This window comes from Notamacropus eugenii, chromosome 5 (genome assembly GCF_028372415.1).
Source record: "Notamacropus eugenii isolate mMacEug1 chromosome 5, mMacEug1.pri_v2, whole genome shotgun sequence".
Lineage (NCBI taxonomy): Eukaryota > Metazoa > Chordata > Mammalia > Diprotodontia > Macropodidae > Notamacropus > Notamacropus eugenii.
Window position 1 is genome coordinate 343532947 of NC_092876.1, and position 12449 is coordinate 343545395.

Sequence of the window (12449 nt, forward strand, 5' to 3'; positions counted from 1 at the left end):
CCAAGACTTCACTTAAGCACATCATTCTGACCATCTGGTCATAACAATAATAATAATACTATTAACACTCATTATTAGTGATTACAGCAAGATATATTATGCTCATTATTAACAATTAGTCATTATAGTATATCACACTAATTATTTGCATTTATTAATCATTATCACATTTACATAGCACTTTAAGCTTTGCAAAGCACTGTACACACTATCTTAGTTGATCATAGGACTTTAGAGCTGGAATTTAGGGGCCCTATGGTCCAACCTCTTCATTTGACACATAAAGAAACTGGGACCCAGAGAGATTAAAAAAGTTCTTGGGCAGCAGTTTAAAGCCAATGGCACACATGAGAACCCTAGACCTGGAGTCGGAGGCCCTGGGTTCCAATTCCACTTCCGCCATGTGCTACCTGCATGTCCATGAGGAAGCCACTTATTCTCTCTAGGTCTCAGTTTCCTTATCTGTAAATGAGGACTAGATAACCACGGAGGTCCCTTCCTGTAGTCTGTATATCTTTGAGAAAGTCAGCCTCCTTTTGAGTTTAGATAATTTACTGATGACTTTAAGAAAAGCAAACCAACTCTGGCACTCACCCAATGGTGGGCTGGTCCGTGTACTTTCTCCAAGTCAGGGAGGCTTCTTCGCCTGGTGCTTGGTGCCTGGTGCCTGGTGCCTGGCAGCTCCTTTCTCAGTACTTGGGCAAAGATGCTACTCTGAAGTCTCTCTCTAAAGTAATAACTCTTCAGTCTGAACTGTTCCTCTTTTTCATCTGTGAATTTCCCCACCCTTGTAGAAAAAGTTAACTCTTTCCTCTCTGGTTAGAATTGCATAGTTTTTAGCCGACTTTGAAGATTCTTGGTGACACAAACAAAAATACAAGCAATCAACCCCAGGACCTGACTTTTCAATCTCCTTGACCTCATTATCGAATCTTTGGGGATTTTCTTGAGGATAACTGGAGGATCAGGAATAGAGTCCAGGGTGAATCACTGATGAGGCACAAATCACCCCCTCCCTGAGCCATTCACCACAAGTCTTTCCTGTCCACATTTCTGGGGGCATGTGGGAATCCCCTCCTTAGCTGCAAAAGGGGGAAACCATAATAGGAAAGACTCAACCAAGAGGCTGAACAAGCCACACAACAAAATTACTTTGCATTAATACCTCACGTTCAAACTGCTGAATGCCCCAACACCTCTGAGCCCATCCTAGAGTTTCCAAGTCCTTTCTTGCTTTAATGGACCTTCTATGCCCCTTTCAGACATTCACTGAAGCCAAACAAAACCACTCGCAGCTCTGAGTCCACAGCCATCAAAGTTTGCTCTTTACCATCAAAGTTAAAGCCTTTTACTTTTAGATAGAGAAATAAAGGCTCCAAAAATCACTCTGGTTCATGCTGCTACCTTCTTTTGTCTGGACTATTGCAATGACCTCCCAACTGGTTTCTTTAATTCAAAACTCTTCCTTCTCCAAACCATCCTTCCACACACCTGGGGCAGCTAGGTGGTGCAGTGGATAGAGCACCAGTGCAGGAGTCAGGAGGACCTGAGTTCAAATCTCACCTCAGACACTTGACACTCACTAGCTGTGTGACCTTGGGCAAGTCACTTAACCCCAATTGCCTCATGCTGGGTCATCTCCAGTCATCCTGATGAATATCTGGTCACTGGATTCAGATGGCTCTGGAGGAGAAGTGAGGCTGGTGACCTGCACAGCCCTCCCTCACTCAAAACAAAGTCAAGTGCAAGTCATGTCATCATTTCTCTGATGGCATGGTCTTCTTGGGCAATGAAGGACGAACACACACACACACAAAAAATCTTCCACACACCTACCAAATTCATATCCCTAAAGCACTAGTCTATGTATATTGTCCCCCTTTTCCAGAGGTTCCCTCTTGCTTCTTGTCAAACTCTTGCTTGAAATGCAAAGCCCTTCTTTTTTTGGTTTTTTGGTTTTTTTGGAGGAGATAAGCAAGGAACATTAAGTGACTTGCCCAAGATCACACAACTAGTACGTGTCAAGTGTCTGAGCCTGGGGACCTGTCTTTATAATCAAGCCTATTTCTCTTTCCATGCTTAGTCCACACTCTTCCCTTTCGCATACTCCTATGTTCCCTTTCAGCATTTCAGCCAAAATAGCTTACTTTCTGTTCCTCCTATAAAGCATTCTGCCACAGGCTGCCTCAAATGAATTCCCTTATCACCACTGCCTCTGAGAGTTCCTGGATTCCTTCAAAGCTCAGGTACCACCTATTACACAAGGCCTACTCTAATTCTGCCCAAGTTGCTAGTGTCTTTTCAAGCCTCTCCTGCTAAAATTACTCTGAATTAACTTTGCATATGTAACATGTATGTTCTTGCTCACTGCCTCAAGGTCATGCAGACATTTCCCCTCAAGGTTCCAGACTCTCTCTGTTTTGTTGTGTGTGTGTGTTTTTTTTTACTGCTCTCAGCTCAAGCCCTACTAGGTGTGCTTCCCCCATCACTAGGAGACTGATGACTAGTACACCATCCATTTAACATCTAACATTGATTAACTTTTTCAAAAGGATATTGACTTCAAAGACACAGCCAGAACAAACTGGCAAACAACAAAAATATTCTCCCCTTCCCAATACTTCTGGGATAAACTCTCCCCTGTGCCACTTCAGCCTGTAGGGGAGTAATCCAAAAACTTAGCTCAGTTCCTACAGAGCATTGGTCCCTCCAAAGTTCATGTCCAGATGTGGCATGATTGGATGTGGCATGACTGCTTGATGAGCCTGGGTCTCAGCTAACTGTGAGGTAGAGTACCAAAGATCATTCACAAAGGTCACTCTTTCCTTTTCAGGTCATCAATTCTATGCTGACTGCAAACCTGAATTTAGGAATGAGGGAGACAGAGTAGCCCTCCAGATCTTTCGAACTCACAAAGTTGTAGGCTTCATTCACATCCTTCTCACTGAGCTCCCACACAGAATTAATACAATGAACCCTTGAATGTATAGGTAGCCAACCAGAGAGCCCTAGCTTCAATGCCAGTCATAGAATATACTCTATTATTTCTGAGACACTTCTCTCTCAAGTCATCACAATTTTCCCAGACCCAGTTCCTTAGGGCTCTCCATGGAGAGAACCCATCTTAGCAAGCTGATGGGGGTTGCACATGCACCCGATACTATAGTCTATATATTTTACAATTATTTGTGTACACCTGGTTTAAACATAAACTTCTTGAGGTGGGAACTATTTTCATCTCATCTTTGGTTCTACACCACCTAACACAGTACTTGCCATACTTGGCTGGTGTTTGGTTGTTTTTGAGTCATGTCCAATTCTTTGTGACCCCATTTGGGGTTTCCTTGGCAGAGACACTGTAGTGGTTTGCCATTTCCTTCTCTAGGTCATTTTACAAATGAGGAACTGAGGCAAACAGGGTGAAGTAACTTGCTCAGGGTCACATAGCTAGTAAGTGTCTGAGGGCAGATTTGAACTCATGAAGATGAGTTTTCCTGATTCCAAGCCCAGTGCTTTCTCCACTACACCACCTAGCTGCCCTACTTGGCACGCAGGAGGGGGTTTAATAAATATTTGGTGAATGAATGAATACATGTCCCTCGTCCCAGAATCTGTTTTATTTTATGAAAATTGCAGATAAGTAATGAATTAAAATTTTTTAATGTTGAACTGCTTTATAAAACAATGAATGCAAATTTAAGATGACATTTCTCTATATTGTTTTCTAACCTTTACTCCCACAAAACTATTTACATCCCTGGAGTAGGAAGATTTTCATATAAAACTATCTAAACTGTATATTCACAGTCTTTTTCAGTTCTTATATACCTTAATTTTTAGTAAGCCTTCCCAATATTCAACATTTGTTGTTGTTCAGTCACATCCAACTCTTTGGGACTTTCTTAGCAAAGACATTGGAGTGTTTTACCATTCCCTTCTCCAGCTCATTTTACAGATGAGGAATTGAGGCAAACAGGGTTAAGTGACTTGCTAGTTAAATGTCTGAGGCCAGATTGGAACTCAGGAAGATTAATCTTCCCAACTCCAGGGTGGGTACTCTATCCACTGTGCCACCTAACTGCTCCTATGTTAAATGTGAAAGGAAATAAATTCTAGGGTTCACCATGCAATATCTATGTGTTGATCCTTCATTGCCAAAGAAGACCATGCCATTAGAGAAATGATGACATGACTTGCACTTGACTTTGTTTTGAGTGAGGGAGGGCTGTGCAGGTCACCAGCCTCACTTCTCCTCCAGAGCCATCTGAATCCAGTGACCAGCTATTCATCAGGATGACTGGAGATGACCCAGCATGAGGCAATTGGGGTTAAATGACTTGCCCAAGGTCACACAGCTAGTGTCAAGTGTCTGAGGTGAGATTTGAACTCAGGTCCTCCTGTCTCCTGCACTGGTACTCTATCCACTGCACCACCAAGCTGCCCCTCACCATGAAATATGAAATAAAGCAATGAATAGGATAACATAACTATTTACCAAATTTCCTTTTACCCACTGGATGAGCTCCTCACATCCTCCAGGGGAACGTGCATTGGAGAGAGGGAACCACTGAACTACTGTTGAGGTCTGAGGAGTGCTGGGGAACCCCAAAATACTGACATGCCAGGTCCTGCTCAAATGAATTCGACTCAAACCTTCTTAAAGCCAAAGAAATACAAAGTTTATTAAAGATTCACCATACTGGGTTGACTTTTAAGGAGCCTAAACATTTGTAAAGCTTGTATAAACAAGCAGGCCAGACATCATCTCAGCTAGACAAAGTCTGAGCTGGATTGACTCAGCTCCTTCATGGAGGCAAGATGGAATTTAAATACAGAAAAAGATTGTAGGAGGGATCTGGGGGTGGTCTGGTAGTCTAGAGTGATGGGAGGAGGGGTTTAGGGAGGGTCTTGAGGAGAAGTCCAAGGAAGACCTCAATGGGAGTGGGGTAACTGGTCAAAGGTTGGAAATAGCTGGAGGCAATCAGGAGCTATCAGATAATGGAGGGTTTGGGTGGGAAGCAGGTAGGGCAATCCAGAGGTAACAGAAAATGGAAGGCCAGGCTAGGCCAAGGGCAACAGAATTGAATATGAAAGGCCAGATTAAGTGGGAAGATTCTAGGGGAATTCAGGGAGGTTCCCAGAGTCTGAACCATATCACTACCATTCAAGTCTTGTTCTCTAGAGTTAACTTTCTTCTGTTCTCTACATGTCTTATTTACATATGATCTCTCCATATGAAAACACTGAGGACCAGTTGAACCCTGCCTCTTACTTTTATTATTATCTCCCTTTCCCAACTCTTCCTCCTAAACATAACAAAGAACCACACAATTAATTTTTTGCTTAAAAAACTCCAACAGTTTCAGAAATTTTAGGTCTATAGTTGGTCACTATGTGTCTGCTTAACCAGGGTTTTATTCTGAAACAGAGTGTCGTCACACCAACCTTTAGTGAACCTGGTCTTCTATCTCAACTTGGTGGTAGTGGTTAAAAGTATGAGGCGATAGCTTTGATACTGGGCCTTGTGGTTCTGGAGGAAGTGGGGACATAAAAGTCACCAGTAACCTCTACTCCCAGAAAGCAGCTGTCTGATGTAATGGATAGAGGGCTGGCTTTAGAGTCAGGAAGACCGAAGTCTAAATCCTGCTTCAACCACTTAATAGCTGGGTTGTTGTTCAGTCATTTTTTTCAGTTGTGTCTGACTCTTCAAGACCCTATTTGGGGTTTTCTTGGCAGAGATACGGGAGTGATTTGTCATTTCCTTCTCCAGCTCATTTTATAGGTGAGGAAACTGAAGCAAACTTGGTGAAGTGACTTGCCCAGGGTCACTAGTAAGTATCCGAGATTTGAACTCAGAAAGATGAGCCTTCCTGACTACAGGCCTGTGCCACCCAGTTGCCCCCTAACAGCTGTATGACAAGTCATTTAACATCTTTGGTCACTAGTAAGTATCCGAGATTTGAACTCAGAAAGATAAGCCTTCCTGACTACAGGCCTGTGCCACCCAGTTGCCCCCTAACAGCTGTATGACAAGTCATTTAACATCTTTTAATCTCAGTTTTCTCAACTATAAAATGGAGATAATGATAGTACCTAAAACCTCAAAGGGTTTTTGTAAGAATCAAATGAAATTTTATACACATACACACACATACATTCACATATATACATGATGGGGTACAGACTCCGGGAACCTCCTCAAACTCTCCTGGAATCTTCCCACTTAATCTGACTTTTCATACCCAAATCTATTACCCTTAACGGAGCCAGACCCTCCATTATCTGTTACTTATGAATTGCCTCACCTGCTTCCTCTTCCACCCCTCCACCATCTGTTATCTCCTGATTGCCTCCAGCTGTTTCCCACTCTGGATTCTGACCTCTAGTCACCCCAGTCCCATTTATATCCTCCTTGGAATCCTCTTCAAGACCCTCCCTAAACCCCTCCTCCCATCCCCCCAGACTATTAGACTACCCCGCATCCCTCCTAATGTCTTTCTGTATATAAATTCTGTCTCACCTCCATAAAAGTTATCAGATTCTATCTGGTCAGCTACAAGCATCACAAGTGGTGAGGCTTAACAGTCAACTCAGTATGGTGAATCTTTAATAAACTTTGTGCTGAAAGAAGACTTGGGTTGAATTCATTCAGGCAGGACCCAGGGTGTTGGTATTTTGGGGTCCCAAGCACCCCAAACCTCACCTTAATGGTTCCCTGACCTCAGCATACATATATACACAGAAAGATGTGTATATTTATATTATATATAATATTAACTATATCTGTTGCTTCATCCATTTGTAATGAAAAATAGCAAGATTTTAATTTCTCAATGAGTAGATCACAAGCATGCTGAGATAAACAGGAAATTTTCTTTCCAACTATTTTTTCTGCAAGGAGAGCCATTCAGTGTTGCTTTGAGCATGATTTGTCAAGCAGTTTCAACTATATACATATATACATGTATATATACAACTATATATACATATGTGATATATACATACGTATATGATATACAATAAATCTAGGTAAGACCAATGCTTCTCTTTTCAAATTAAGCTTTTACACTTAGCAATTCCAGAAGTAGTATCATATGCTACTTTGAGTAATCTGTTTGATGTCATAAACATGATTTTTTTAAAGTTTTTGCTTCTTTAGTATCCAATATAATCTGGAAAATCATCTTGTCTTGACAAAATATTCTATGTGTTCATTTGCAAGCTCTCACATCCATTTATATGACTTTTCATGCTTTCTACACAAACAAAACAGTCTTTCCTCTCCGTTAATAGTAGTATTTGTGAATCTAATTATCTTTTACTTTATTTTTCTATATTTTTGCTATTATAACTATTTTCTTTGTTTGCACTTGATTCCACTACTATAAGTTCATTTTCTTTTCACACCAAGTATGTAGTTATCCATCACAAAGAGATATCTCACTTTAAACTTCAAAAAAATAAAGACTTTTGGAAAAAGAAAGTCATTCATTTTTGAAAGTTATTTCTATTTTTAACTAATTAATTTATTTTTAGTTTTCAACATTCAGTTCCACAAGCTTTTGAGTTTCAAATTTTCTCCCCCTCTCTCCCCTCCCTCCTCCCCACAACAGCATGCAATCTGATATAGGCTGTATATATACATTCATACTAAACATATTTTCACATTAGTCATGTTATAAAGAAGAATTACAACCAATGGAAAGAACCACAAGAAAGAAGAAACAAAACAAAGACCAAAAAGAGAGAGAGCAAATAGTATGTTTGATGTGCAGTCAGACTCTGCAATTCTTTCTCTGGATGTGGATAGCACTTTCCATCATAAGTCCCTTGGAGTGGTCCTAAAACCTTGTATTGCTGAGAAGAGCCAAGTCTATCAAAGTTGGTCATCATATAATGTGACTGTAACTTTGTACAATGATTTCTATTTTTTAAAATAGTAGTTTTGGGAGAAATTAGCTTATTGTTCTTAACAAATGAAACATACTGAGAAATATGATAGACTTCTTAGTACTTTTAAGTTACACATGAAGATTGCTCAACTTCAAGTTTACACACTCCATGTTTAAAGCCTGCAAGTAACTCTCAGTCACAAATTATCTTGGGTGATTAGCCTATGACTAATATAGCAGTGATGTTAAATTGGGCAAAAATGATGCTCCATAATAGCATAGATTCAAAACTGATGTCATTTGTGTGTACAATATTAAATAATCACCTAACTATGTTCCCTGTTGGTTGGAACAAATTCACCACTTAGTTTCACTTTTGTTGACTCATTTAAGTGTATGTATTTATATCCTATTTCCCCTAATTTTGATCATTGCTTCTATTTAACTACCAAGAGAGTACTGAGGACCACAGGTTAGAAAACTCAGATTTCCTCTCCCCATAGCATCTCACAAGATATACAGAAAAGGGATGTAAATTAGATTAGAATCTGAGATTCTTATTACTATGAAAAAGGTTTCCCATAGGTGTCTTTGTCTCACTTGTACAGAGGCAATGCATTTGGTAAAAACCAGTGAAGACTAGTCTTAGAAACTAATGGGTTGGTCTTTCTCAAACAATGTGAATAAACAGTTACCAAAAGAATTACAAACTACTAACAACCATAAGAATGTTCCAGATCACTAAAAATAAGAGAAATTCAAATCAAAACAACCTAGGCTTCTTTTCACACCCAGCACTTTGCCAAAGATATATGTTTGTCCTTCATTGCTGAAGAAGACCATGCCATCAGAAATAATGACATGACTTGCACTTGACTTTGTTTTGAGTGAGGGAGGGCTGTGCAGGTCACCAACCTCACTTCTTCTCCAGAACCATCTGAATCCAGAGATCAGATATTCATCAGGATGACTGGAGATGACCCAGGATGAGGCAATTGGGGTTAAGTGACTTACCCAAGGTCACACAGCTAGTGAGTGTCAAGTGTCTGAGGTGAGATTTAGACTCAGGTCCTCCTGACTCCTGCACTGGTAGTCTATCCACTGCACCACCTAGCTGCCCTATGGGAATCGTCAATGTTGGAGAGGTTGTGGGAAGATACACTAGTTGGTTGTTAGTGTAGCTATGAATTAGTACAATCATTCTGGAAAGCTCTTTGGAATGATGCAAATAAAATGGTTAAAATGCCCATACTCTTTAACTTAGAGATTCCACTACTAGGCTTATACCTCAAGGAGGTCACTGATAAGAAGAAAGTCCTTATATAGATCAAAATATTTATAGGAGCACTTTTCATAATATCAAAGAATTGGAAAGAAAGTAGATACCCATCATTTGGGGCCTAGCTAAACAAACTGAGATGCATGAATGTAATGGGATTTTACTGTGCTCCAAGAAACAATTAATTCTATGAATACAGAGAAACATGAAAAGATTTATACCATCTGATATAGGATGAAGTGGCCAGAGCCAAGAAAATAATATACACAATCACTGTTGTTGTTCAGCCATGTCCAACTCTTTGTGACTCCTTTTGGGGTTTTCTTGGCAAAGATTGAGTGGTTTTCCATTTCCTTCTCCAACTCATTTTATAGATGAGGAAACTAAGGCAAACAGGGTCAAGTGACTTGCCCAGAGTCACACAGCTAGTGAGTATCTGAGGCCAGTTTTGAACTCAGAAAGATGAGTCTTCCTGACATCAGGCCCAGCATTCCATCCACTGTGCCACTGAGGTACCCCCACACAATTGCTATAACAACATAAATGGAAAGAACAACCACTAGAAAAAGATCAATCAACCAATCGATCAATAAGTATTTATTAAGTGCCTACCACGTGTGAGGTTCCACGCTAAGTGCTGAGGATACAAAAGGAGGCAAAAGATAGTCCCTGTCCTCTATATTACAATCCAGTGGGGTAGACAACATGCATACAACTACATAGAAAACAAGCTATATATACATGTGTATATATATATATATATATATATATGTGTGTGTGTGTGTGTGTGTGTGTGTGTGTGTGTGTGTGTGTGTGTGTGTGTGTGTGTATATACATAATACATATGGAAAAAATTGACAGAGGTAAGGCATTGAAATTAAGAGGAACTGGGGAAAGGAAAGCTATAAAAGGCTTCCTACATAGAAAATGAGGTTTTAGTTGGCACTTAAAGGAAGCCAGGGAGGTCAGTAGAAGGAGAGAAGGAGAGAGAATGTTCCAGGCATGAGAGTGAGCCAGAGAGAATGCAAGGTGAATGTTGCCAAATTATAAAGAGCAAACATGGCTCCAAGAATGAGATATGAGAATATATCTGTTCACATTTTTTGCAGTGGGAGGAAGTCCTCAGATGTGGAACATTGAATGTATTTTCAGTTTTTTCCATACATTGATCAGTTTTGTTGAATTTTTTCCCTCTCTTCCACTTTTTGTGCATTTTTTTCCTTCAGAGATATTATTTGTTACATGAGATGGTTCTATGGAAGGGGATGAATATTGGGAGATACTCTGCAGAGGGTAAAAACAAAAGATATAAATGCAGATTTATGCTTTAACAAAACCAAATGGATCAAACTTGGGATTTGGGATGGGAGGAGATATGCCAAGGGCCCTAGAATCTTTACTTCTCTACTATCTTCAGGCAGGGATTGCCTCGGCAAATTGTGCAGATAAATTTTTGTCTTTATTTCCCCCAGAACACCTTTTCCCTTCTCCCCTCCCTGACTCCAGCCAAGCATTCAATGTTCTCAGGTCTCTTAACCTTTACAAACCAAAACTAGCTCTGAAGCTTTAAGTTTAAATAAATGTCTACATCTCCCGAGAGTATTTGGGGTTTTTTTAAACCTTCTCTATGACAAGTTTTGTCTGCTGCTGGAGGAATTTTAATAATCAATGACAAGTGGTATTATTCTAATTAGTCATTTCACATTTGTTCTGCTTAAGAAGAAAACAGGCTTTGGGTCCAGGACTCATCTATGAGGATCATGAAGACAACATTAAGAACAACTCTCATTTATACAGTGCTCCAAAACTGACAAAGCCATTTCCCCCAAAATACCATCCTTCTAAGGTTGGCAACCTGAGGGTCATCCTGGACTCTTGCCTCTCTCTCACATACACCCCTGTCTCTCATGTCTTTCCCACCTGTGTTTTTAGCTCCCCTCACCACCTCCCCCCTAGCTGGACCCTCCATTATCTCTCATCTTAACTATTATGGTAGCCTCTTTATTGGCATCACTACTTTCAATCTCTCCTCTTTCTCATCAATTCTCTACACAGATGTCAATGTGATATTCCTAAAAACACAGGTCTGTCAAAAAAAATCTTCAGCAGTTCTTTATAACTTTTAAGACATGTAAAACTGAGACTTTTGTCCTTTGAAACACAATCCAGGTGCTACATCCTACACAAGACCACGCCATCCCCAGTTGTCTGTGCTCCTTGCCCCTTTGAAATTACTTTGTATTACTACTTTGTATTTACTCCTCTGTCTAACAGTGATATTACAAGTGGCTATTCACATCTACTATAGGCCAGCACTGTGCTAAGTGTTGGGGATACAAATGTAACACAGAGCTCTAGTCTACTTGCATTAGATTAGTCTTAGTGATGGAGAATGATTATTGGATGCCCCCTGTCTAGGCTCCAGTAATCATTTTCCACCAATGAGGAATGTAATTGACAGGTCATTCAGTTCACATAGGTAATGTTGGGGACTTTGTCAGTTTAGGCTCCCAGGGAGTCCAAGAAGGATCTCACCCAAAACAGACTGGCCACACCGGAGGGCAAAGAACTTGAGAGATCAACTGAAAAGAAAATAGTAGGTTTATTCCAAGTTAGGTAAGGAATCTACATACAGAATGGAAAGTCATGCCTGGGGTGGGGGGGGAAGGGGGTGGCACAGTGTATAGAGCACAGACCCTGGAGTCAGGAGGACCTGAGATCAAATTTGGTCTCAGATCCTTATGTGACCCTGGGCAAATCAACCAACTCCAATTGCTTCCCCCACTCCAAAAGAAGAAAGTGATGCCCCACACCAAGGATTAGTCTTGTTCTAGGCAGAGTTTGGGCTCCATCTTCCAACTTTATCTACAAAGATTACACAGCCAATCAACAGCATTCTGGGCAATTTGGCATCAAATAACACCTTTCCCCAGAGTAGAAGAAGCAGAGGCAATCAACCTGAGGGAAAAGGTGGGGAATATTTTGAATGCATCTAACAGATTTTGTTACCAAGAAGAAAGCACAACTCTTGTTCCAGGTCAGGGAGGAAAAGAAAGTGATCATATATCTTTTTTTTCTAATTTTGGAAACGTTTGTATTTGAAGTTTTGAGTTTTAAAGTCGATCTCTCCTTTTCCCCTACCCCCAAGACAGTAAGCAATCAGATATAGGTTATATATGTGCAGTTATGTAGAACATTCCCATATTAATCATTTTGTATAAGAAGACTCAAAAAAAGAAAAAAAATGAAGGAAAGGAAGGAAGAAAAGAAGGAAGGAA

At 40.3% G+C, this 12449-nt stretch overlaps 1 protein-coding gene across 3 annotated transcripts in view; it reads right to left on the reverse strand.

Annotated features, from left to right (window-relative positions):
- The window catches only part of CD86 (CD86 molecule), a 161553-nt gene that overhangs the window by 76620 nt on the left and 72484 nt on the right, over positions 1-12449 (reverse strand). The window contains exon 1 of one of the 3 annotated variants that reach the window (XM_072613830.1): positions 595-1429. The exons of 1 other annotated variant lie outside the window; for it this stretch is intronic. The gene's annotated coding sequence lies outside the window, so the exon portion shown is untranslated. Of the gene's footprint in view, positions 1-594; positions 1430-12449 lie in introns of those variants that run through there. One more of the 3 variants, XM_072613828.1, reaches the window with a different exon arrangement.